Source organism: Neofelis nebulosa, chromosome 3, assembly GCF_028018385.1.
Source record: "Neofelis nebulosa isolate mNeoNeb1 chromosome 3, mNeoNeb1.pri, whole genome shotgun sequence".
In the NCBI taxonomy this organism is placed as follows: domain Eukaryota; kingdom Metazoa; phylum Chordata; class Mammalia; order Carnivora; family Felidae; genus Neofelis; species Neofelis nebulosa.
Genome location: NC_080784.1, coordinates 65,460,172 through 65,487,710, shown reverse-complemented (window position 1 = coordinate 65,487,710; position 27,539 = coordinate 65,460,172). Strand labels below are relative to the sequence as shown.

Below are 27,539 nucleotides of genomic sequence, written 5' to 3'. Positions count from 1 at the left end.
ACTATATCACAAATTTCATTTTTCACATTTTGATAACTATTTTATTGTTTTGAGAGAGAGCATGCATGAGTGTGAGCCAGAGAAGGGGAGACGGAGAGGGAGAGAGAGACTCTTAAGCAGGCTCAATGCCCAGCTCAGAGCCCAACAGGACCGTGAGATTATGACCATGAGATCAGGACCTGAGCTGAAATCAAAAGTCGGATGCTTTAACCAACAGAGCCACCCAGATGCCTTAGATAACTATTTTAATATAACTGAATCTCTGGGTAACTTTCTGCAGTTAGTTTAATGCATTTAAAATATTAAAAACAGTATTCTGAAAGGGGATGTATAAACTTTTTCAGACTTCCAAATGGACTCATGGCCCTTTGGTGGCTTTGTAATATATCCGCTGAGCTAAGATGAATAGCATTTCTCAGAATCCCCTACCCTGTAGGATTCCAGTTCGTTTGGGCCACAGAGACATTTTAGTGAGATTTGTGGGCACAAGTGAAGCAGCAGCCATATTGCTTTTTATTGGGAAGGTCAGAGCAGAGTCATCAGGTGCCTCTGTAGATCATGCTTGCTGCAACTTTTTACCTCACTTTATTGGTATGACACACAATCTGAGCTTGCAACCATGCTACCTTTCCCTGAACCCTCCTTCAGCTCCTCTTGGGCCATATATGTGTTGAGCTTTGTGATGATGGGTACCCGCTATATGACATCAATATCATCAAGGTGGAAAGCATTGAAAAGTAAGAAGTGACATGAGTTCCAACCCATTTTCTTTGTTTTCAGCAAACGTTTTTGAGTTGTAACTTGCTCTTTGACACTAAACATCCATCTTCTCTGCTCAACTGCCTGTCCTGTTTCTCAGGATTTCCAACTCTAGTATCACATGCAAAGATGGCAGCCTTACAGACATCTTACCAGCTCCTACAATTATATAAACCTTTATAAAAAGCTCTTATAACAAAACACACACACACACACACACACACACACACACACACACACCTTAATTTTTCAGCTTCTGACTAAATACTGATACAGCACAAAAATTATATTAAGGAACCCTGTTTAAAACAGAGTCTCATATGGGGTGCCTGAGTAGCTCAGTCGGTTAAGAGTCCAACTTTGGCTCAGGTCATCATCTCATGGTTTGTGGGTTCAAGCCCCTCATTGGGCTCTGTGCTGACAGCTCAGATCCTGGAGCCTGCTTCGGATTCTGTGCCTCCCTCTCTCTCTGCCCCCCACCTCCGTCATGCTCACTCTCTCTCAAAAATAAATAAACATTAAAAAAAAATTTTAAACAGATTTTTATATTACCATTAGACAATAACTATACAGCCATTAAATTAGCTAACATTTATTCTAATTTCAAAAGTAAGTATTGGCTGACCTTTTCTGGTTATATGTAGGTTAAATTCATAATAAAATAATATAATCACATATTTTTATTTGGGTTATCACATATCTAATTGCTCCAGACCAAGTATATTAGGAAGACAATCCTGAAATTGGAGCATAAGGAAAAAAAAAAAAGAAACACAGAAAAGAAAATATTACTAGGAAATGTTACTTTCAAAGCAGGGAGAAAGAATTATTAAATAGCAATACTAAATGTCATGAGTCAATTCAAGGGATAATTTAATTCCACTCCTACCTGAGTTCATAATACACTTGAGTCTTATCCCATGATGTAATATTCAGTCTTATACTTTAGTCTTACTCTAGGATTGGCATTTAAAGAATTTATGTAATTTACTGGGTCATAACACAAGTGACAGGACATCACCACTAATATATAGGGACATGTTCTCAGTCATTTTAAGAAAAAATGAAGATTTCTCAAGCACAGAAGAGAGACATACCTAGATCAAGACTTGAATGTGATGCAAAATTTTCTTGGCACTATTTTTGTGCAATGGTTGAGGCTGAGCACTTATGTTGCTGTCATCTGACCACGAACACAATAATGCATTTAGATACATGAACATGTCACCTTTGGATTAAGAACACTGAGGAACTGCTCCAACCATAGGAAAAGTCCATGTAAAATGGCCCAATTTTTCCCGTTTTGGTTCCAAATGTAAAATTTTCTCCACCACCATACAGCAGTAATTATTCTCTTTTGCAGATTCAGCATTCAAAATGTGACCAATGCTGGATTTGTGTGTAGAATCCTCAAAACACAAATGCCTGCATTTGTCACCAACAAAGCTTTGATGCAGTCTCCTCAAAATACAGTAGAGAGTTTGAAACCAGCATTCTCAGCAGCATAAATAAAAGGTCCAATGTGTACATGTTGCTGAAGCGACAGAAGACTCAGAGGTTAACAAAAGGTGAAATAATAGTCCAGAAATCAGACCATCTCAGCAGATTGATATTTATGTGTTATTCTGCTACCATAAAAATTGCAAGGAGCTCATTTTCATTTACTTAATAATATAAAGCCAGAATTTTAGAATGCTTAGTGTTAGGGAGACCTGAGGTTATATGCAGCAATACTGTCTGTCAGTGTTTAAAACACTTTTTTCAATTTCTGTAATTTTCTATATTTCTTGTCAAAACAACTTCCGTATTGATAACTACCTCACTGAAACAAAATCAGTTTAAGATAAAATTCTATTTCTTGGAAAAGTTTCTTATTTTCTCAGATGTGTATTTTATAAGCCATTATAACAGGATCAATTATCTGAGGCATAGTAAGAATCAATGATGCATAAACTTTTTTCAATATCAAGTTCAGAGCAAGGCAAAAGGTAAATTAATTAATGTGAAAGTTAACACAAATGAAATAGAAAGGCACTGCTGTTAATTATGCTAAGAAAATAAATCAGAGTTTGCCACAGTTAAAAAAAATCTTTTTTAATAAAGAAATAATTCAAAGGAAATTTCATCAATATTGTCTGAGATTATGTCAAGAAATTGTGAGAGTGTGCATGTGTGTGTGTGTGTGTGTGTGTGTGTGTATAAACTTTTCAAAAGAGATAAAAATGGAGAACCTAAGGCTTTTAAATTTTGTAATGGCTTGTATCATCGATGCCCAAGGATGCAATTGATAGTAATTATGGACAAAGAAAAAGAAGTAAAGCACTTTTCTGCTAACAGCAAGAATCGCTGCCATAGCTCATGAGAAGGAATAATGGATAAAAATTTGTTATTTTTAGAACTGATGCTCACCATATCGATCTCTATTCTATACACAAATCTCTCACTGAAAAGAAACTGTGAATTTTCCTCTTAAAGACTTCTAATTTTTGCACTTGTACAGATGTTACAGAGTAATTTTTTCCCATTTAGGGGTGTTAAGAGCTCTACTCCAAATAACAAATGTGCCATAAATCCCCAGTGTAGAACACAGATAAAGAAAGAAAGAGCAGGGGGAATGTGCATATTTTCCATCACGCTGCTAGAAAACTGTGTTTACCTAACAAATTCATCACAATGGAGCTTCAATTAGCCTAAATGCATTAAAAGGGTAAACTTACAGTTTTACTGTGTTGTGTGTCTTCAAGAGCTTCGCCCACATTTTTAAGACAAAGTCGTAAAGAACTTCTAGATATCCTCTTAGCACCCATTTTAAGCATTTAGAGGTTTTTTTTCCTGACAAAATGTTCATCTTGCACACAGATACCTCCACTTTTGATGATAAACAGAATGGCCAGCAATATATGCTAAATAAGTTTATGTGTTGCCTAAATGAATGAATGCATAAACTTGAACTTTCACAATGAACTATCTTTATTTTCAACACAGCTGGTACCTCTAACATTAGAGGTGCTTTTTCAGTCAGGAATTAAAAATTCCTGTCCTTCTGATACTCACTAAAATCTCATTTATGAGTTGTCTGCCATAAAACTCCTACCTTAAACCTGCTAAAGACAGTTCATATTCAAGACAACTGTCTAAGGAATAAGCTGACATATATTTATTCCTTCAAGATTTTTCAGGCTTCTTCCCTGTGTTTCCAAGTAATCCAAAAGCTGCTATAATCACTTTGCTTCTTCAGGTAATTGCATTAAGTTTTGCTCAGGGTGTCTACCAAAGTTTGATCATATGTGGAAGATCTTTCTTATATTTTCCAAAGTTTCTATTGGAAATACAGGCCATTATGTTATTCATATACATAAGCATCCTCACAACACATGAGTTCTCTTGAACTTCTATCCTTTCATTTACAAATATAACAAATTCAAATATATACTGAGAAGCTATAGTTTTCCCATCACATATGTCTCTTTGGTTGTTTGGCTGCTTTCGATATACACAATCTCCTGTCCGGTTGTGTACCCAGCTTAATTGACCCATGCATCATATATCACTGGTTTTCAGCTCAGAGTCTACATTTTTTCTTGTCAATTACCACAGCTTACTTTTAGATTCAGTAACATGTAACAACATTAAAAAGTATATCATGATGTATGTTAAAAACAAAATGGTGGAAGTCTATCTAAAAACGGAATATAAAATATTAGTTTGCATTGCGGAAATCATTGTTTTAATTCTAGTCTATCACAACTGGTGGCTAGAGCCCCAAATGAGTCCACATGACGAAATCTTTCTGATCTACATAATCTGCTTTAGAAGTTAATACTAAACATTTTTATTCTACATTATTCTTCACTGGCACTTAGGGAAATATTAAGTTAATTTTTATTATTCTATGCCAACTTCATTCATAAGGTTTCTATGCTATCTGTACTACTCTCATATACTCAATGCAGAGTTTTAGAAATATTGCTTAAATAGCTAAACAAGTTTGTTTGGTTTTTAACTTCAGGGGAAGTATCATTTTATCTTCTTCAACAATATCGAAGTTACTCTTGGCCACATCATAAATAGATGCCTATCATGGAATGAGCAAACCAACAAATCAAATGTCTAGGCTACCTCATAGTTACCTCTTTCTTACAAAGTGACTCCGTCTTTTAGGAAGTAAAAAGAATTTTGTAAGTGAAGCAAAGAATCAAATCCATTTTGTTGCTATAAAACGTCCACAGGTACAAAACAAACTGATGTATGAATCAAATAATTATTCCTGAATGTCGGCTCTGGGCTTTATGTGGGTAAAAATTACCACAAAATGAGCATTTTTTTTTCAACACTTCAAGAACTCCTAAGTTTTTTCACTTAAAAATTCAGTTTTGGATAAACTAGAGGTATAGTGACAATGTAAGACAAAAATGAATACAAATGACCCATTTGTTTTACTGTCAAGAATGCCAATTATAAGGGGTGCCTGGGTGGCTCAGTCCGTTGAGTATCTGCCATCAGCTCAGGTCACGATCTCACAGTTCATGAGTTTGAGCCCCGCAACAGGCTCTGTGCTGTCAGCTCAGAGCCTGGAGCCTGCTTTGGATTCTGTGTCTCCCTCTCTCTCTGCCCCTACCCTGCTCACATTCTCTCTATATATATCAAAAATAAATAAACCTTAAAAATTTTTTTAAATGACAATGATAAAAAATGGGTTTGAGATGAAAATATAAGTTGATATAAGAAACTTTTGGAAAGTCAGTTCAGAATATTTCAAAAATTGCATCATTCATACAAACTGCCCCCTCCACCCTACCTCTTTAATTTTCGTATTTCCATGCATTGTCTATTTTTCCACTTTTTAAGAGTTAGAACTACGGTATCATCTTTGATTTTTTTTCACACTTTCCCTCCACATCAATTGTTAGGAATTGACAGAAAAGAATTTCATTGAAATATTTCTCATCACTGCCTCTCCCATTGAATGAAGTATAGGCTTCACAGCATGGAATTAAGACTTTTCATGGTTTCAATCAATCTTACCTACTTAGCTTTGCTTCCTCCTACTCATTTCATAAAATTCTCTTTCCAATGCCTTTAAATCTGGGACCTCTATCTTAAGTAAATTCTTAAGTTAAGAATGTTCTCACTCTATTCTTTGATATCAGCCATCTATTATCCATCTAGGTTTTTCCAATATATTTTAACCCAATTTTAATTAGACTTATTCTCTGAATAACGGCAACACTTCATTTTGCACTTCGTTCATTCAGTGATTGCTTGTTTTCTACATCTTTTTTAATATGCATGTGGCCTACAAAACATAGCCTTAAAATGTTGTGGGAGGTCCGAGAGTTATAATATAGTATATAGGTATTACTTGTGAAGTATAATCCTCTCTTAAGGGAAAAGCAAGAATGGACACCAAAAAGATAGCTGTTTTTTTTTTTAATGTGCTCATTAAAAAAACATTTGTTTAGATGAATTCCAGACAGATGAACTCACTCTAGCTATAGGAAAGATTTCATGCTACAGGCAAAGGATCTACTTTGATCATCCTTTAAACCCGTAGAGAAAACTATACTAATTCTCCATTAGGGACTAAATAGTTATTCAACTGGGACCATCGCTGAGCAAGAGATGTTTTATTAAAGCAGTTAACTTCCTCCTCTGTATGGTCTCAGAAAATCAAAGCCAATGTCGATTGAAGTTAATGAGTTATTACAGAAGGTAAAACAGTAACTAATTTATGATCATTTAATCCTAGATTTAGAAGATTTCATGTTGTAATTAGCACTTTTTCTCTCAGATAGTCCTTCAAAGATGGGATACATTTTGCTTTAAGAGATATTTCAAAATAAGGGATTTTCAAACATCTACCTGTAAGTATTCTAGTGCTTAAAAATTCTCACAGCATGGAAATCTATACTGGTAAGTCCAGGGTTATGATCCTTGGTTGTTGTTTTTTTTTTAATTTCTACAAAATATAGAACTGTCCACCTTTCCCATGAGCTCTTTTCATACACATAAAGAATAATAATATTCAATTATTTCACCATTTTCTTTTTTAAATGAATTATTCTTTTTTTATTTTTTTTCTAACATTTATTTATTTTTGAGACAGAGAAAGACAGAGCATGAATGGGGGAGGGTCAGAGAGAGAGGGAGACACAGAATCTGAAACAGGCTCCAGACTCTGGGCTGTCAGCACAGAGCCTGACGCGGGGCTCGAACTCACAGACCGCAAGATCATGACCTGAGCCGAAATCGGATGCTTAACCAACTGAGCCACCCAGGCGCCCCTTAAATGAATTATTCTACTTCCTTAAATTTTTTTTTTATCAGAGAGACACTATTACTGAAAATCTGTGACCACAGTTTTTATTTTTCTCTTTGACTTTCTCCATATATTCCAGATTTTTCTTTAGATGAATACACCACAAATGCTCAGAGTAATAAAGAAGAGCGTGACCAAAAGCAAAAATATATTTGTTCCTGGCTCTTAAAAATATTTCTTGCATTTTACAAGTCTAAGGTCTAATAATACCTCCATGGTTTCTAAATTGTATTTTTTAGATGTGTAGGAACTGGTGTAGTAATGGGGGGAACAGGAAACTTCTATAAAAACCTAATAGAAAAGGCATATTCACCACTGATAAAACTGATAAAACTACACAGATCATATTGAACACCAATTTTTTTTGCCATCTTTCATGCATAGGGTTTGATACACTGTAAATATTTAGCAAATGTTTTCTATTAATAAAAATTGTATACTCATTGAATACTACTGCTACTCAATGATCAAAAAATGGATTTTAAGAGATAAGATACACAGATAAATCTTTATTTAGTAAAAAAAAAGACAACTGATAATTTTTATTAAATGCAGTGTTTTAGGGTAAAAACTTCATGGTTTTCATGGAGAAAAATATTAATACAGATAACTGAGCCCACAGAAATACAAAAAAGCATAAAGGTCTACTATAAACAATTACACACCTACAAACTACAACCTGGAAGAAATGGAAAAATTCATAGAAACATACAACCTACCAAGACTGAATAAGGAAAAAATAGAGAATCTGAACAGATCAATTCCTATTAAAGAAACTGAATCACTAACTAAAAATCTCCCAACAAAGAAAAACCCTGGACCAGATGGCTTCACTGCTGAATTTTACCAAATATTTGATGAAGTATTACACCAATTATTTTCAGTATTCAAAATAAGGGAAGAGAAGGAAAAACTTCCAAACTCATTTTAAAGCCAGTACTTTCTTATGCCAAAGCCAGATTCAGATACTCGAAAAGAAAACTATAGGCCAATATCCCTGATGAATCTAGATACAAAAATTACAATATTTTCAACAAAATATTAGCAAACCAAATTCAGCAGCACATTAAAAGGATCATTCACCATTAATGAGTGGGATTTATCCATGGTCTGCAAAGATGGTTAAACATATGCAAATTAATCAATGTAATACATCACATTAATAGAATGGAAGAAAAGAATCATATGATCATCTCAACAGATACAGAAAAAGCATTTGACAAAATTCAATATCCATTCATTACAAAACACAACAGATTAGAGAAATAAGAAACAAATCTCAACATAATAAAGGCCACATATGACAAATGTGCAGCTAACATCATATTCAATAGTGAAAGGTTGAAATTTGTCCTCTTACATCAGGAACAAGACAAGAGTGCCCGCTATCCCCACTCCCGCTCAACATAGTACTGTAAGTCCTAGCTAAAGCAATCAGGCAATCAATCAACCAATCAATAAATAAAATAAAATAAAGTAAAATAACAGTATCAGAATTGGAAAGGAAGAAGTAAAATTCTATTTTCAGATGACATAAATTATATATAGAAAATCCTAAAGGCAACCAAAACTGTTCAAACTAATCCACAAATTCAGTAAAGTGGCAGGATACAAAATTAACACGCAAAAGTCAGTAGCTTTTCTGTACACCAACAATAAATTTTCTGAAAGAAAAAGAAAAAGAAATTGATCCCATTCACAATGACATCAAAAACAATAAAATACCTAACAAGTTTCATCACAGAGGTGAAAGATCTCTATTCTGAAAACTGCAGACACTGATGAAAGAAATTCAGGATGACACAAATAAATGAAAAGGTATCCCATGTTCATAGATTGGAAGAATATTGTTAAAATATCAATACTACCAATAGCCATCAATAGACTCAATACAATCACTATCAAGGTTACAACTGCATTTTTTATAGAAAATTAAAAAAAACAATTTTTCAATATTTACTTTTTTTGAGAGAGAGAGAGAGCATGAGCAAGGTAGGGGCAGACAGAGAAGAAGACACAGGATCCGAAGCAGGCTCCAGGCTCTGAGCTGTTAGCACAGAGCCCGATGCAGGGCCTGAACTCATGAACCACAAATCATGACCTGAGCTGAAGTCAGATGCTTAACCAACTGAGCCACCCAGGTGCCCCTACAGAAAATTTTTAAAAATACACTCAAAATTTATATGGAACCACAAAAGACTCTGAATAGCCAAATCAATCCTGAGAAGAAAGAACAGAACAGGATCATACTTCCTAATTTCAAACTATACTGTAAAGCTACAGTGACTAAAACAATATGGTACTGGCATAAAAAGAGACAAAAAGAGACCAGTGGAACAGAATCCAGAGCCCAGAATAAACCAGAGTGTATATGGCCAACTAATATTTGACAAGGGAGCCAAGAATACTTGGTGTAGAAAAAATAATCTCTTTAATAAGTGGTGCTGAAATAACTGGATATTCACATACAAAAGAATGAAACTGGACCCAAACTTTGCACCACTCACAAAAATTTCCTTGAAATGGATTAAAGACTTAAATGTATGACCTGAAATTATGAAATTCTAGAAGAAAACAGGAAAAAAGCTCCTTGACATGTGTCTTGGCAATAATTTTCTAGAAATTCCAGCTAAAGCACAAGCAACAAAATACAAAATAAACAAAGGGACCATACCAAACTTAAAAGCTTTTGCACAAAGAAATGTGTCAACAAAATGAAAAGACAATCTATAGAATGGGAAAAAATGTTTGTAAACCATATATCTGATGAGGGGTGAATACCCAAAAAAATATTTAAAAAACTCCTACAATTCAATAGCAAAAAAAAAAAAAAAAAAAAAAAAAAAAATCCCAAATAGTAGAATTTAAAAATGGGCAAAGCAACTGAATAAATATTTTTGCAAAAAAGACGGTCAACAGATACATGAAAAAATGCTTCAAAATCACCAGTCATTAGAGAAATGCAAATTAAAACCACAATGAGATATCTCATGCCTGTTAGAATGGACAGCATTAAGAAATGAGATGATAAATGCTAGCATGCATATGTAGAAAAGGGAAAACCTTGTGCACTGATGGTGGGACCATAATGTAAGTATTTGGTACAGTCACTATGGAAAACAGTATGAAGTTTCCTCATAAGAATTAACAATAGAACTACCATTTGATCCAGAAATGTTACTTCTGGGAATATATCTAAAGGAAACAAAAACTCTAACTTGAAAAGATATCTGCACTCCCATGTTCACAGCAGCATTATTTACCATACGAAGACAAGGAAAACAACCTATGTGTCTATCAATAGATGAATGGATAAAGAAGTGATATATATATTTCACACACACAAACAATGGATTACTCATCTATAAAAAAAAACAAGGAAATTCTATTAATCGGGACAGCATGGATGAAACTTGAAGGCATACTGCTAAGTCAGACAGAGAAAGACAAATACTGTATGATCTCACTTAAATGCAGAATCTCAAGAAACAGAACAAAAAAAAAAAACCACCTAACTCATGGAAAAAGAGGTAAGACATGTGGTTACCTAAGGCAGGGGCTGAGGGGAGGTAGAATTAAAGAAAAGTGGTCAAAGGTATAAACTTCCAATTATAAGATAAATAAGTAATAGAGATGTAATGTACAATATGATTGCTATAGCTAACACTGCTGTATGATATACAGGAATGTTGTTAAGAGAGTATATCTTAAGAATTTTCTTCACAAGAAGAATTTTTTTCTTTTTATTTTATCTATATGAGATAATGGATGTTAACTAATCCTATTGTGGTAATCATTTCATAATATATGTTAATCAAACAATCATTCTGTATACCTTAGTCGTATATAGTGATATATGTCAATCCGTTCTCAATAAAACTAAAAATAATTACAAATGAATCGGGTTTGAAAAAATTGGAATTTAAATTTAAGATGATTTTTGTGCTAGCCTTCTACATCTTTATTTTTTTTTTACATGAGCTATGTTAATATTAGCCTTTACAAAATTTCCCTATTTTGTATGTGATGCTCCATAAACTTCAAGATATTTCTGAAGTGGTTTCTGCCCTCTAAATTACTATATAGGTTTCTAAAATCTGTCTTTAGGTGTGGTCTTCATGTTATCATATTCAACACTAATTAAGTTGTTCAAACATATTGGGTTAACAAAACACCCTCAATGAAAAGGCACTGCTTCTATGCCACAGATGACAAGTCTTTAGGTATATATTTTCATTTGTTTGATCTCCCTTGCATTTATTATAGAGAGATACAGCATATTTTTTTCTTTTATTTGGTGGAAATAGTCTGCATGAGAGAAAAGCAAAAGAAAGGAAAAGGAAAAGTTACCAAAAAAATTAACAGCATGGATTACAGTCTCTCAATCTACTGGGTTTTTCATAGAAAACTAATTAGAGGCAAAGAGACTATTTTATTTCAATACCAGAAGGTAGCTTATAAACAAAGGGGGAAACTATTTGCTTTACACTGTGTTTTACAAACTGAAATAGCAAAATATTTTAACTTTGAGATAACGAGAAATGTAAATTTAAAGGTTCAGGAGACACTCAATTTAATGTCATTCATGACTCTTCACACAGAAGCCTTTGCTGGTTTTCTTTTTATCATATGAAATGCACAAATATTAGATCCTAGTACATCAAAGTTATGTAGTACACATCTCACCATGATGAATATTATAATCCTTGAATGTAAAAGCTATATTAGTAACAAAATAAAATCAATATGTTTCCCAAAGATAATCAGTACTCAGTTACTTTCATGAGGCCACATAAGGCAGTTAGTAGAGATAACATTAAATATATTTGTTTGCTGAAATGAAGGCTATTATAATTACCGATATATTTGCCCAGGCAAATCAGTATTACTCACAGCCCTGCCTCTTACATATAGCTCTTCAACTGATAAAGTTCTTATCACAAGTCATTAAAATAGTGGCTAATAGATACAAGGAAACAGAGTTAATTTTAAAAAGAAATGCTATTCAGTGAAACTGAATAAAATCTGGGTAAAATAAAGTTTGAAAAAATAAAATCAATTAAAGCCCATCCATTAAAGAAAGTCTGACTCCAATTCCAAATTAAACATGTGGCTCTCTGTAGCAGAAAGCCTTCTCTATAGAGGATAAAAATAGATGAACTTACAAAATGCAGCAGCGCCTTGTTTAATCACAGCAGCACAACTGAGTATATTCTCTCAGAATTCTTCTTGGGTACATTTCCTGAAAAAGAAAATTTAAATAAACTTAAAGGCTGAACTTAAAAAAATTAACTATAAGGAAACTAAGTTTGTGTAATGGAAAGACCGACCACACAAATACTGTACAAATTGTAGGCCTATCTAAATAGTCACGAAACCATAATATCACAGAGAGTGTTCCTGATGCCATTTGTGCCAATATTCAGGTCATGAGAAAGAATTTCTATCAATTTCTAAACAGTTCCAAAATATTTAGATACCTCAGTATGTTAAGAGTGGGTCAACTGAAGGTTTATTTTCTGTAAGACAAAAAAAAAGTTGTTTGTATCATGTATGTGCAGCTGAGCAGCTAAGACACTCAGCAATGACTCCAAAGTCAGAGGACAAACAAAAACTCCCAACTAGAATACCTGGTCCCACGTTGATATAGTTATTTCATGATGATTAGCCTGAAATCAACAGAATGTTTGAAATATAATGAGGGTTGATGGAGGGTGGGAGGGAGAGGAAAGTGGGTGATGGGCATTGAGGAGGGCACGGGTTGAGATGAGCACTGGGTGTTGTATGGAAACCAATTTGACAATAAATTTTGTATCAAAATAAAAAAAAGAAATATAATGAGGATGAATAAAAATATGACATACTTGAAGTATATAGAAAACAACACTGTGTGAAGCTAAGCAACAGGTTCACTTATGGATCCTTAGACATTCTAACCAGTGTATCTAGAAGAAACAAGCCAGGTGGTGCACTCCCTCTTACATCCCTATGTATAAAACAGCACTAACTATTCCATCCTTCATTTGTTTTAGAATTCACTCCAAAGGAAGGCAAACATGACTACAATATTGAATTGCCTATGCGTGCTTTGAAAGGAGTAACAATGTCAATTGTCCATTCAGTGAGCTGAACATCAATCTCTTAGAATCTCCCCTTATTCTTTCTTCTATGAAGAAAGATCAGAAGGTAGTATTTTAACAAACTATTAGAAGATATTATTGATCATTTTTCAAAGAATGTATAAAGTAACATTGTAGTTGTAGATAAAATATGACATGTTCATATGAAATATTATATATAATATGAAATATGTGTAATATGAATATTATATGTAATATGAAATATTATATTTGTACATCTATTTATAGAATAGATATACAGGGAGCAAAGTGAACATTGTATAATAGCTATTTGAAATTAGCTTGTCTATAGAATTAGTAAATTGACTTACAAAAGTCAACTGCTGCCGCTAGGAACACACTGTAGCCGTATCTTGTAGAAAAACGAAATTCAGACTATATACAACAAATTGAAAAGCAGATAAGTCAGAGAAATAACAGTAACAACAAAAGTTTCCATAAGGGAAGAATAAAGTATATAAAACTATGAGAATTGCTATTAATTTTTGTTATTATCAATGCAGTTTTAAACACAAATAAGTCTTTTATTTCTACTTTCACTGCATATTTTTAAATAAATTGCCTATTTTCAAATACCCAAAATATAAAGAATATGACCAACCAAATACCCACCAAAAACTGCAGATGATTTCTTTTACAATTAAAGAAAGGTATCCTTCTTGGGCTCAGAATAGTCCAACTGCTGTCATCCAGCTTTAACTATGGCTATCTTGTTTTACTTAAATTAAACTGGATAGCTTAAAATTTTTATATGTTTCAAAAGACCTCATACTTACAGATTATATAATTTAAATGGAATTTAGTTATTAAAATCTGAGTTTCAAGTAGAAAGTATTGCAAAATATCAACGGATCTATTAGCATAATGAAAACAAATAGAAACCCTAACAAACTGTTCAAAAATTATGCTGTCATTAATTGCATGAGACCACTATCAGGCATTATGTTACTTCATCATTTTAGGCTTTCCGAGCTGGCCTTTCAAAGCTTAATAAACCAGATGCTTTTCTTCTTCATATGTCCCTATTCAACATTTACTTCCCTTTGTGTAATAAGGCATGACAGTCAACAAAGGGAGGAAGGTAGATGGAAGGAAGAGGAATAAGAGATAGGAAGTAAGGGAAGAAGGGAGATAGAACAAACCTTACATAAAGAGATATGCATTTGGGGAAAGGAGGGATTCTAAGACGAAACTGTAGTGACCACGGTGTTCTTATATATTTTGGCATGTGGTGAGGTGGGTGTCAAAATTATCTCTGTATAAGTAACTGGGGAGAATGCTGAGAGAGAATTAAGTAAATAGAAAACTGCATAGATAAATTTATCCCACAAATAAATTACACAAGCAGAAGTGGGAGAATGTCATGATTTAATTAACAGATGGTACATAATGACTAGATATGTGATTTATCTTTCAAACCATTCTGCCATGATGAATACTGAAGATTCTTTTGCAAAAAGGGAGAATATAGGTTACAGTTGTTTCACTAAAAATTGTGAAAATTTTGTTTCACTAAAAATGCTGGACGGGTTTGGGTATTCAGATTGAGCATAGCGCATCTAACGGTGTTCCAGTAACTTGAAACATTTTCACTTTTGTATTTTTATTATAAATGTTTATCCAAAATAGTATTTGCATACTTACTATGCCAAACTTCCAGTAAATGGGATAAACTGTTCTATTATAATACAATAGGATCAATATACATCATTCCACTTGAGTTTGCAAAGGAGAAACAAATCTGATAAACTAATAATCAAAATATAGTGGTGATTTAATACTATCTATAATAATCTGTACCTCTAAACAAGTAGCTGGGCTTCAAATTGGTATATCCATCAATATTTATCTATTTATCTAACTATCTGCTTTCATATGCTTGTAATATATAAGTATATGTATCTGTAAAATTAAAAAATCTCTCCCTGCATTAATTTAGTGGATATATTTATATTTAATGTATTTTTATTGAAGTTTATATCAACTGCATTTTGTTGACTGCAACATTGCTGCAAAGTACTACTGAATCCCCTATCTATGTCTAGAAGGTGCTTTCATTATGATATAAATCATTATTTAACTGTAATTTTTAAAAAAATTTTTTTACATTTATTTTTGATAGAGAGACACAGAGCACAAGTGGGGAAGGGGCAAAGAGAAGGAGACACAGAATCTGAAGCAGGCTCCAGGCTCCAAGCTGTCAGCACAGAGCCCCACGTGGAGGTCGAACTCACAAACCACAAGATCATGACCTGAGCCGAAGTCGGACACTGAACCGACTGAGCCACCCAGGTGCCCCTATTTAACTGTAATTAATCATTAATAATATAAAACTAAGTATTGACACAGTCTTAAATGAGAGATTATTAGATAATGATGCATTCACTGTAAAAGAATCAAAATATTTAGTGTGGAAGTTTGGTCATTAGAAAAATAAAATGTTGTGTTAAAACTTACTGTTATTTTCCAAGGCAGACCACATATGATGTTATATTACACTTGATTATTTTTGCTAAGTAGTGGAAACACAATAAAATGTACAATAAAGTTATAAGAATACAATTATTATAAACTTATTTTCTTATAATAAAAAATATTGAGACAAGAAGACAAAAAATGGAAAACTTTCCACCAAAAAAAAAAAGAAAATTAGAACATTGAAAAAAAACTGAAGGAGGAGGATTGAATGACAAAAAAAAAGGGGGGGGAAACCTCAGAGCTATTACTTTTGCAGAATGTAGTATGAATCATCACTAATAGAACAGGATGTGAAAGGACTACTGACTTTCAACAAAAAACTAGCAGAAAAACAAAATCCTGAAAACTTCATCAAACCAAATGTATTCCACCAAAATCTCAAAATATGGACACATTTTTCACATTCATCAGAGAGCTACTCTTGCTAAGAATCATCATCTCATAAAATAAAGCTTGACATTACAAAAGTCAGCACAGATAGGAAGTTTTGGGATATTTGTCATATTCTTAATTTCTCAAATGAAAAAAATCACTGTATTCTGTTTCCTTTATGCAAAGAAGCTTGTAGTCAGTGTGAATTTCTGCAGGTATAAAAAGTATCAATGAATACTTGAGAATGACCAATACTCAACTCTGGCGAGTGAGTAAACAAGAGTAAAAGAGACTGAAAGGCAATCACAGGATCAGGTATTGAAAATGTAAATCTAATTTGGAAAAATCAGTAACTCTTTTTGTTGAAGAACAGACACGAAATGAAAATAAGAGACGGCATGTTTTTGAACACATAATATACATAATTTTGGTTTTGGCAAAGCAAATGTGCTCAGAAGATCATCCAAGGAAGTTTGAGAGTGATAATTGAAATTTCTGCATTTGGCAAAGATCATAGCAAAACTTGATAATATTATGAAAGGATATTTATTCACACTAAAAACACTGGCATCAAGTAATATGACACATTTAAGAAATAATATACAAAGTTGAATAACTAGATTTATTACAGAAGTAATGAATCATTCTTTTTGAAGAAAATGTTAAATGTCATTCAAATTATTTTAGATACAGCTCATGATGTAATCTTTGTATAACAAATTATAATTAGTGAGAATTTGATAATTTGAAATTTTCAATATTTTTATGTAAACATTTTTAGGACATTTTTTCCAAAACAAAATTTTTGCAAATTCCTAACATTCAGAATCTAGGGGGAAGTACTGATGACTATGGATGTCATACCTGCCACAAAATATGCAAAAGAAAAATAGATTTCAGTAAAATTTTAATTCGAGGAGGCAATACCCAAAAGAAAAGTCTATGGAATTAATTTTTTTTTATCTTTCTGTCTAGTCTATAGGCATGAATACTTAATGATACAGAAAAAATTTCTCTGAACATTACTGATCTTGTCTTATGAGGCTGAAGATCTCTACAATATTCCTTGGCTTCAATTAAATTTCGGATGTTATTGAAAAATTTTCAACCATAAAGATGAAAACATTATGAATATTCAATGTATAAGTTAAATTGATGCTTCATAACAGTAAAACTCAACGTTATCAAGCAATTCTGTATATAAATCTCTTGATGAAAATGCTAGACAATGGTGTACATTCCAAAATATCTGCTTTTAAATTTATTTCCTAGTTCTGCATGATGCACTAAGTTAAAGTAGCAATTCAGAGGAGTCTACAACATTTTTGGTGAATGGCCAGATACTAGATGTTTTAGGCTTTGCAAACCACATATAGTCTGGGTTGTACTGCATACTCGTGTGTGTGTGTGTGTGTGTGTGTGTGTGTGTGTGTGTGTGTGTCAAAACATAAAAACAAAAACAAAAACATTCTTAGCTCATGGACCATACAAAAGCAAGCCACACTTTGCCAGTTTCAGTTTCAGAGTTTCCTAATACAGTAGCCACTAGCCACATGTAAATTTAAGTAATACAATAAAAACCTCAGTTTCTCAGATACAGCAGCCACAATCCAAATTCTCAATACCACATGTAGATTTAAACTTAAGCAATTAAATTAAACAAAATTAAAAATTATCCAGCTCTCAATAATTCTAAGAATTCAATAGGCATATGTGGTTATTGGTTACTGCACTGAACACTAAAGATAGAAAGCGTGTTGAGAAAGTTCTATTGGATAGTACTGTTTTAGAAAAAATATATTCAAGAACCCAATGTGTGTGTATCAGTGTGTGTGTATCTCTTATAAGCATTAGGAAAATTCAAAGCAAAAATGGCTGAATCTCTTGACATTGATACTAACCCCTGCCTTGTAGAAAAGACAAGAATTTAAAAGATGACTTAATTTGACTATGAATTCCATTCCATCTTTAATGTAAAACTGAACATTTCTGCATTTGGCAAAGATCAATATGTCAACTCAATGTCTCCTTTAAGTAATTGAATAATTGCTATTATAAAAGAATATTTCACAATACTCAGGACACCTGGGTGGCTCAGTCAGTTAAACGTCTGACTTCGGCTCAGGTGATGATCTCACAGTTCGTGGGTTCGAGCCCTGTATCAGGCTCTGTGCTGACAGCTCAGAGTCTGGAGCCTGCTGCAAATTCTGTGTCTTCCTGTCTCTCTGCCCCTTCCCTGCTCACGCTCTGTCTCTCAAACATGAATAAATGTAAAAGCAAATTTTTTAAGAATATTTCACAATACTGGGGCGCCTGGGTGGCGCAGTCGGTTAAGCGTCCGACTTCAGCCAGGTCACGATCTCACGGTCCGTCCGTGAGTTCGAGCCCCGCGTCAGGCTCTGGGCTGATGGCTCGGAGCCTGGAGCCTGTTTCCGATTCTGTGTCTCCCTCTCTCTCTGCCCCTCCCCTGTTCATGCTCTGTCTCTCTCTGTCCCAAAAATAAATAAAAAACGTTGGAAAAAAAATTTTTTAAAAGAATATTTCACAATACTAAAAAAAGAAACCTTTCTCATTTTAGATCAATGTTTACCCCATTTTAATGGGCACACATGTCATCTAGGAACCTTTTTAAAATGCAGATTCTGATACAGTAGTTCTGAACTGGGCTATAAATTGTGCATTTCTAACAAATTCTTAAGTGATACTGAAACATCTGGCCCAGAGACATATAGCTTCAGGATGATGTATGCAATTTGGTGGATTATGATAAATATAAATGGAAATTAATACTTACTATTTACTAAACCCAGTAATAATATATATTGTCAGGAACTAAGAACCTTAAGCCATTCTTTAAAGTCCAGTATGACATTAAGTATTTAAAATATTTGCATTAGTAATTTACAAGGTAGTTTTAAAATATGACTTCCCAGGGGCATCTGGGTGGCTCAGTCAGTGGAGCGTTGGACTCCTGACTTAGGCTCAGATCATGACCTCACAGTTTCATGAGTCTGAGCCCTGCATCAAGTTCAAGTGTGGAGCCTGCTTGAGATTCTCCCTCTCTCTCTGCCCTTCCCCTGCTTGCACTCCCTATTTCTCTCTCAAATAAATAAATAAATAACGGATTAATGATATTCCATCACTTATTTTTAAAAAATGTTTTCCTGGGGTGCCAGAGTGGCTCAGTGGGTTAAACATCCAGCTTCAGTTCAAGCCATGATCTCGCGGTTCATGAGTTCAAGTCCCACATCGGGCTCCGTGCTGACAGCTCGGAGGCTGGAACCTGCTTCGGATTCTGTGTCTCCCTCTCCCTCTGCCCCTCCCCTGCTCACACTCTGTCTCTCTCTGTCTCTTAAAAATGAATAAACATTAAAAAAACTTTTTAATGTTTTCCCAGAATATTCAATGTCCTTTGTCAAATGTAAATGTGACTTTTCTAAATTAAGTTTATTAGAAAGGATTTTTCTACAAAAAGACTATCAAATATACCAAACTCTAAAGTAAAAAACTCAGTATTGGAACATATAAATATTAAAACTGTCTAAATAATTTAATTTTGAATTTCTGATTTCCATTACAGAATTTCAGTTGCCTCAATGTCAATCTCTTTATGCCTTCTCCAAAAACTAGAAGTCAATAAGTTTATAAAACAATAAGTATCTTAATAAAATTATTATTTTTGGATGCAGAAAAACATCCTCTGGACATACAATGAAAAAGAAATGTTTCACAGAGAAACAAAAGAAAATTTAGTTTACCACAGACTTCTTGACAGAAATATGCTAAATAAGGAAACATTTGTGAAACACTATCAATGAAGTAATTCAGGGTGTGAGATGAGTTTAGACACAGCCAGGTTATTTTTTTTTTTAATTTTTTTTAATGTTTATTTATTTTTGAGACAGAGAGAGACAGAGCATGAACGGGGGAGGGGCAGAGAGAGAGGGAGACAGAGAATCAGAAGCAGGCTCCAGGCTCTGAGCCATCAGCCCAGAGCCCGACGCGGGGCTCGAACTCACAGACCGCGAGATTGTGACCTGAGCTGAAGTTGGATGCTTAACCGACTGAGCCACCCAGGCGTCCCCACAGCCAGGTTATTTTTAAGCATCAAGGCTTAGCAAAACAATATTAAGTTTTTGAGAACTGAGAGGATGCTATATTCATGAACCCTTCCTTAGAGCTCTAGCTAACCAAAAGACAATTAGGGAAATTTTGACAAATCAAGTAGTGAGGAATATTTTATATATTTATTTGTGAACTAAAGAGAATAGTACAGACTGGGATATTTGTGGAAGAATAGTAAGTAAAGATTATGAATTTAGACACAGTAGAAATAGTTCAACTATGAAATGAGAAGAGAAGCAGAAGAAAAAGACTAGATGATTAGCACATAGAAAGTATTAAAAATGGATATTACTTAACACTAAAGCTAACAAAGCAAATAACAGAAAGATAACTAAGGCAAGTAGTGAGAAAACTGTAACAAGCATGAATATAATTGTTAGAACAAAGTTGCAAATCTTGCTAAATAAAAAAAATTACAAAATAGTACAGTACACAGAAAACCTAATGAATGAAACAGTAATGTAAAATATAATACACACAATAACTTGATTTTGTAAGATGGAGCTGAAAACAAATACATTAATGACTTCAATAAATATAAACATTCTTAATTCACCTTTAATTTTTTTTAAGTTTATTTACTTATTTTGACAGAGACAGAGACAGCATGAATGGGGCAGGAGCAGAGAGAGGGAGAGAGAATCTCAAGCATACTCTGAGCTGCCAGCACAGAGCCCAATGCGGGGCTCAAATTCATGAACTGTGAGATCATGACCTGAGCTGAAACCAAGAGTCAGATGCTTAAACGACTGAGCCACCCAGGCGCCCCTCACCTTTAATTTTTTAAGGCAAAATTCAATTCTGTTCTGAATATAAGATCCACAGATAAACAAAATTGATTCAAAAAAGCAAAATATAAAAGGTATATTTTTATACCTTTTATAAAGGTATAAAATACAAAGGTATCCTAGTCAAAGTAAATAAAATGATCTACCAATCAAATGTAGTAATTTTCAATTCTAATATAAGAAAGTAAAATGCGGATCCAAAAACACGAAAACAGGCAACAAAACAAAAAGCACATATAATGACAACTTACACTGATAAAGGCCAAAAATCACAATGAAGATATAAGAGTTATAAATACCTAAAAGAAATAATACCACAACCACCTTCAAAATAAACAAACTCAAGTAGAATCAGGGATAAGTCTTCATATCAATACAAGTTAGCCATACAGGAGATCCTCAAAAACTCTTAGCAAGTCTTAAAGTAGAAATCATACAAACAATACTCCCTAATCACAACACAATAAAACTAAAAAATAATCACAAAAGTTATTAAAATCTCCATCACTCAAAATTTTTGAAAACTTACTCAATTTCAGATTTGAAGTGATCATTTGTTGCCAAAATTAAAATATTTTTTAAAATAATGATAGTGACATCTTAGGATGTCAAAACTTAATCATTTATAATAAAAACATTAATCAAAGGAAATTCTTGTCTTTAAATACATAGATCACAAATTAAAAAAAAATGTTTAAATGAATCAAATATTAAACTCAACAGCTTTGGAAAAAAGTAAACCAAAAGGAAGAAAAAAATAAACATAAAAACACTGAGGTGAAACATTTTGTAAAGAAGTAGTAATAAATTATCCTTTGACAAAAAAATTAATAAAAACATCAAAACCATGAGCTAAACTAATACACACATGACTGAAATAACACCAATTGATAAGAACAATGCAATGACCTTTGAAAATGATGATGTTCAAAACTACTAACACATTTTGCACAAGTATATGCAAATGAATTGGAAACTCTAGCTGAAATATATAATTCCATAAGAAAATATATTTTACAGAAATTGACAGTAGCAGGAAACAAAGCTTACATGGTCCCACTTCTAAAAAAGGAATAAAGTTATAAAACAAATACCACACACAAAACCAGGCTCAGATATTTTCACAAACGAAATCAATCAAATCTTCAAAGACCAAATAATGTTAATGCTATTTAAACTGTTCTTGAGAATACACAAAAAAACATTTCTAATGATTTTTATGAAGTGAATATAATACCAATGCTTGATTAAATTGTACTACATAAGAAAGCTATAATCTATTTCTATTCATAAAAAATCATAAGTAAAATATTAACAATCTAATTGCTCATTAAAAAAACTTAATGCATTATTACAGTGAGATTTATTCCAGAAATTCAAGGATGGTTCAATATTAGGAAATTCATTAATACAAATCATCAAATAAATAGACTTATGGAGAAAAACCTGATGATCATCTTAAGTGCTGAAAATATTTTTGTCATTCAACCATCATTCTTTTTTTTAAGCTTTTATTTAAATTCTAGAGGGTTGTGGGGCACCTGGGTGGCTTGGTCGGTTAAGCGTCCGACTTCGGCTCAGGTAATGATCTCACGGTCCGTGAGTTCAAGCCCCGTGTCGGGCTCTGTGTTGACAGCTCAGAGCCTGGAGCCTGCTTCCGATTCTGCATCTCCCTCTCTCTCTGACCCTCCCCCATTCATGCTCTGTCTCAAAAATAAATAAACGTTAAAAAAAATTTTTTTTAATAAAAATAAAAAAATAAAATAAATTCTAGAGGGTCGATGGTGGGTGGCAGGGAGGGGAAAGTGGGTGATGGGCATTGAGGAGGGCACCTGTTGGGATGAGCCCTTTGTAGCAATGTGCATGGAACTGGAGAGTGTGATGCTAAGTGAAATAAGCCACACAGAGAAAGACAGATACCATATGTTTTCACTCTTATGTGGATCCTGAGAAACTTAACAGAAACCCATGGAGGAGGGGAAGGAAAAAAAAAAAAAAGAGGTTAGAGTGGGAGAGTGGGAGAGAGCCAAAGTATAAGAGACTCTTAAAAACTGAGAACAAAATGAGAGTTGATGGGGGGTGGGAGGGAGAGGAGGGTGGGTGATGGGTATTGAGGAGGGCACATTTTGGGATGAGCACTGGGTGTTGTATGGAAACCAATTTGACAATAAATTTCATATATTGAAAGAAAAAAAAATTCTAGTTTGTTAACATGTAGCATAATATTGGTTTCAAAGGTAGAATTTACTGATTCATCACTTGAAATATAACACCCAAGGTTCATCACAAAAAGTGTCTCCTTAATACTCACCACACATTTAGCCCATCCCCACCCACCACTCCTCCAGCAATCCTCAGTTTGTTCCCCATCATTAAGAGTCTCTTATGGGGGCGCCTGGGTGGCGCAGTTGGTTAAGCGTCCGACTTCAGCCAGGTCACGATCTCGCGGTCCGTGAGTTCGAGCCCCGCGTCAGGCTCTGGGCTGATGGCTCGGAGCCTGGAGCCTGTTTCCGATTCTGTGTCTCCCTCTCTCTCTGCCCCTCCCCCGTTCATGCTCTGTCTCTCTCTGTCCCAAAAATAAATAAAAAACGTTGAAAAAAAAATTAAAAAAAAAAAAAGAGTCTCTTATGGTTTGTCTCTCTCTCTCTTTTTCTTTTTCCATTCTACTATGTTCATCTGTTTTGTTTCTTAAATTCCACATGAGTGAAATTTGTCATTCTCTGACTGAATTATTTCACTTAATGTAATACACTCTAGGCCCATCCACATCATTTCAAATGGCAACATTTCATTCTTTTTCATGGCTGAGTAATATTTCAGTGTGTGTGTGTGTGTGTGTGTGTGTGTGTGTGTGTGTGTACACACCACCTCTTCTTTATCCATTCATCAGTCAATAGACATTTGGGCTGTCTCCATAATGTAAACATGAGGGTGCATGTGCCCCTTCAAATTAGCACTCTTGCATCCTTTGGGTAAATACCTAGTATTGCAATTACTGGATCATAGTGTAGTTCTTTTTTTAACTTTTTGAGTAGCCTCCTGTTTTCCAGAGTGGTTGCACCAGTTTGCTTTTCACCAACATTGTAAGAGAGTTTCCTTTTCTCTGCATCCCCATCAACATCTGTTGTTTCCTGGGTTGTTAATTTTGGCCATTCTGACAGGTCTAAGGTAGTATCTCATTGGGGTTTTGATTTGCATTTCCCTGATGATAAGTGATGTTGAGTATCTTTTCATGTGTGTGTTAGCTATCTGGAGGTCTTCTTTGGAAAAATCTCTGTTTATGTCTTCTGCCCATTTCTTAATTGGATTATTTGTTTTTTTGGATGCTGAGTTTGATAAGTTCTTTATAGATTTTGGATACTATTTATCAGATATGTAATTTGCAAATATCTTCTCCTATTCCATCAACTGTCTTTTAGTTTTATTGATTGTTTCCTTTGCTGTGAAGAGGCTTTTTATCTTGATGAAGTCCCAATAGTTCATGTTTGCTTTTGTTTCCCTTGCCTCCAGAGACATGTCTAGTAATTCTTGTTACTCTGGCTGAGGTGAAAGAGGTTGCTGCCTGTGTTCTCCTCTGGGATTTTTATGGTTTTCTGTCTCACATTTAGATCTTTAGTCCATTTTGAATTTATTTTTGTGTGTGGTGTAAGAAAAGTGTTTCTGTTTCATTCTTTTGCATGTTGCTGTCCAGTTTTCCCAACACTATTTGTCAAAGAGACTGTCTTTTATCCATTATGCATTCTTGCCTCCTTTGCCATAGATTAATTGACCATAAAATGTGGGGGTTTTTTTGTTCTATTCCTAAAACCATAAAATTCTTAGAAAAAAACATAGGCAGTAATTTCTTTGTCTCCTCTGGCAAGGGAAACAAAAACAAAATTAAACAATTGAGACTACACTAAAATAAAAAGTTTTATATTTTAAATAAGAAGCTTTTGCACAGCAAAGAAAACAATTGACAAAAGAAAAAGACAACCTACTGAATGGAAGAAGATAATTGTAAATGATATATCTGATAAAGGACTGATATGCAAAATATATAAAGGACTTATATGACTCAATACCAATACGAAATGGACACAGGACATGAACAGATACTTTTCCAAAGACGACATACAGATGGCCAACAGACACATAAAAAGATTTTCAACATGACTCATCATCAGGGAAATGCAAATAAAAACCACAGTGAGATATCACCTCACACCTATCAGAATGGCTGCATTCAAAAACACGAGAACAACAAGTGTTAGGGTGTGGAGAAAAGAGGGACCTTCTTGCACTGTTGGTGGGAATGCAAGATCATGCAGTCACTGTGGAAAACAGTATGGAGTTTCCTCACAAAGTTAAAAATATAACTGCCTTAAAATCCAATAATCACACCACTGGATATTTACCCAAAGAAAATGAAAACACTAATTCAAAAAAATACACGCACCCCTATGCTTACTGCAGTATCATTTACAATAGCCAAGATATGAAAGCAATCCAAGTGTCCATCTATAAATGAATAGATAGAGAAGCTGTGGTATATACATATGATGGAATACTTCTCAGTCATAAAAGAGAATGAAATCTTGCCATTTGTAACAATGCAGATGACCTAGAGAGTATAATGCTATATAAGTCAGTCAGAGAAAGACAAATACCATATGACTTCACTCATATGTGGAATTTAAGAAGCAACATAAATGAACAAATTAAAAAAGAGACGAAAAAGCTGACTCAAACACAAGGAACTAACGGTTGCCAGAGGGGAAGTGGGTGTGGGGGATGGGTGGAAAATAGATAAAAGGGATTAAGAATACATTTATCTGAGGAGCACTGAGAAATGTATAGAATTGTTGAATCATTATATTGTACCTCTGAAACTAATATAACAGAGTTTATTAATTATACTTAAATTAAAAAAGTAAAATGGCCAAAAAGCATGAACAGAGAATTCACATGAAAAGATATAGGAATGCCTCATTTTATTGATCTCCACCTCCACTTGATAGTGCTTCGCAGATACTGAGTTTTGTTTTTTTTTACAAACTGCAGGTATACAGCAACCACGTGTTGGGCTGGTCTCTTGGTGTCATTTTTCCAACAGCACTTGTTCACTTCATTGTCTCTGCGTCAGATTTTGGTATTTTTTAAACATTTTAAACTTTTTTGTTATTATCGTATTTGTTATGGTTAGCTGTGACCTTTAATGTTACTCTTATAACTGTTTTGAGGCCATGAACCATGCGTGCCCATATAAGACTGCGAACTTATTTGATAAATGCTGTGTTCTGATTGCTCCACTGACAGACCATTCCCTAGTCTCACTGTCTCTCCTCGGGCCTCCCTATTCTCTGAGACACGTTTTTGAAATTAGACCAGTTAAGAACCCTGCCATGGCCTCTAAATGTTCAGGTGAAAAAAAGAGGTGCACACCTCTCACTTTAAATCAAATGCTAGACATAGTTAAGCTCAGTGAGGAAAGCATGTTGAAAGCCAAGATAGGCCAAAAGCTAGACCTCTTGGGCCAAACAATTAGCCAAACTGGATGCAAAGGAAAAGTCCTTGAAGGAATGGAAAAGTGCTACTCCACTGAACACACAAATGATTTAAAAAAAGCAAAACCGCTTTATTGCTGATTGGAGAAGGTTTTAGTGATCTGGAGAGAAAATCAAGTCAGCCACAACATTCCTTTCAGCCAAAGTTTAATCTAGAGCAAAGACCCAGCTCTCTTCAATACTGTGGAGGCTGAAAGAGGTAAGGAGGATACAAAAGAAAAGTCTGAAGCTAGCAGAGGTTGGTTCATGAGGGTAAGGAAAAAAGCCAACTCCATAACACAAGAAGACCAAGGTGAAGCAACAAATATTGATGAAACTGATCTTCAAGTTATCCAGAAGATCTAGCTAAGATAATTAATGAAGGTGGCTACCCTAAAAAATAAATTTTCTATGTTGTAGAAAGCTGTATATTGGAAAAAGATGCCATCTAGGACTTACATAGCTAGAGAGGAGAGGTTAATGCCTGGTCTCAAAGCTTCAAAGGGTGGGCTTACTCTCTTATCAGGTGCTAACGCAGCTGGTGACTTTAAGTTGAAGTCAACATTCATTTATCATTCTGGAAATCCTAGGGCCCTTAAGAATTATGGGAGGGGTGCCTGGGTGGCAATTTGGTTAAGCGTCTGACTCTTGATTTCAACCTGGGTCATGATCTTGCAGTTTCTGGGTTCAAGCCCCACATCTATGCTGACAGCACAGAGCCTGCTTGGGATTCTCTCTCTCCCTCTCTCTCTGTGACCCTCCCCTGCTGTCATTCTCTCTCTCTCCCTCTCTCTCTCAGAATGAATAAACTTAGAAAAAAGAATTATGGGAAATCTACTCTGTGTTCTATAAATGGAACCACAAAGTCTGAATGACAGCACATCTGTTTAAACATGGTTTACTGAATATTTGAATCCCAGTGTTGAAACTTACTCCTCAAAAAAAAGGGAAAAAAAATTCTTTCTATAATATAACTGTTCATTGACAATGTACCTGGTCACCGAAGAGCTCTGATGGGAAAGGCAACAAGATT

At 34.2% G+C, this 27,539-nt stretch overlaps 1 protein-coding gene across 5 annotated transcripts in view; it reads right to left on the bottom strand.

Annotated features, from left to right (window-relative positions):
- MARCHF1 (membrane associated ring-CH-type finger 1) overlaps positions 1-27,539 on the bottom strand; it is an 899,266-nt gene that overhangs the window by 594,259 nt on the left and 277,468 nt on the right. For all 5 annotated transcript variants that reach the window (XM_058720976.1, XM_058720974.1, XM_058720983.1 and 2 more), the window contains exon 2: positions 12,244-12,320. The gene's annotated coding sequence lies outside the window, so the exon portion shown is untranslated. The remainder of the gene's footprint in view (positions 1-12,243; positions 12,321-27,539) is intronic.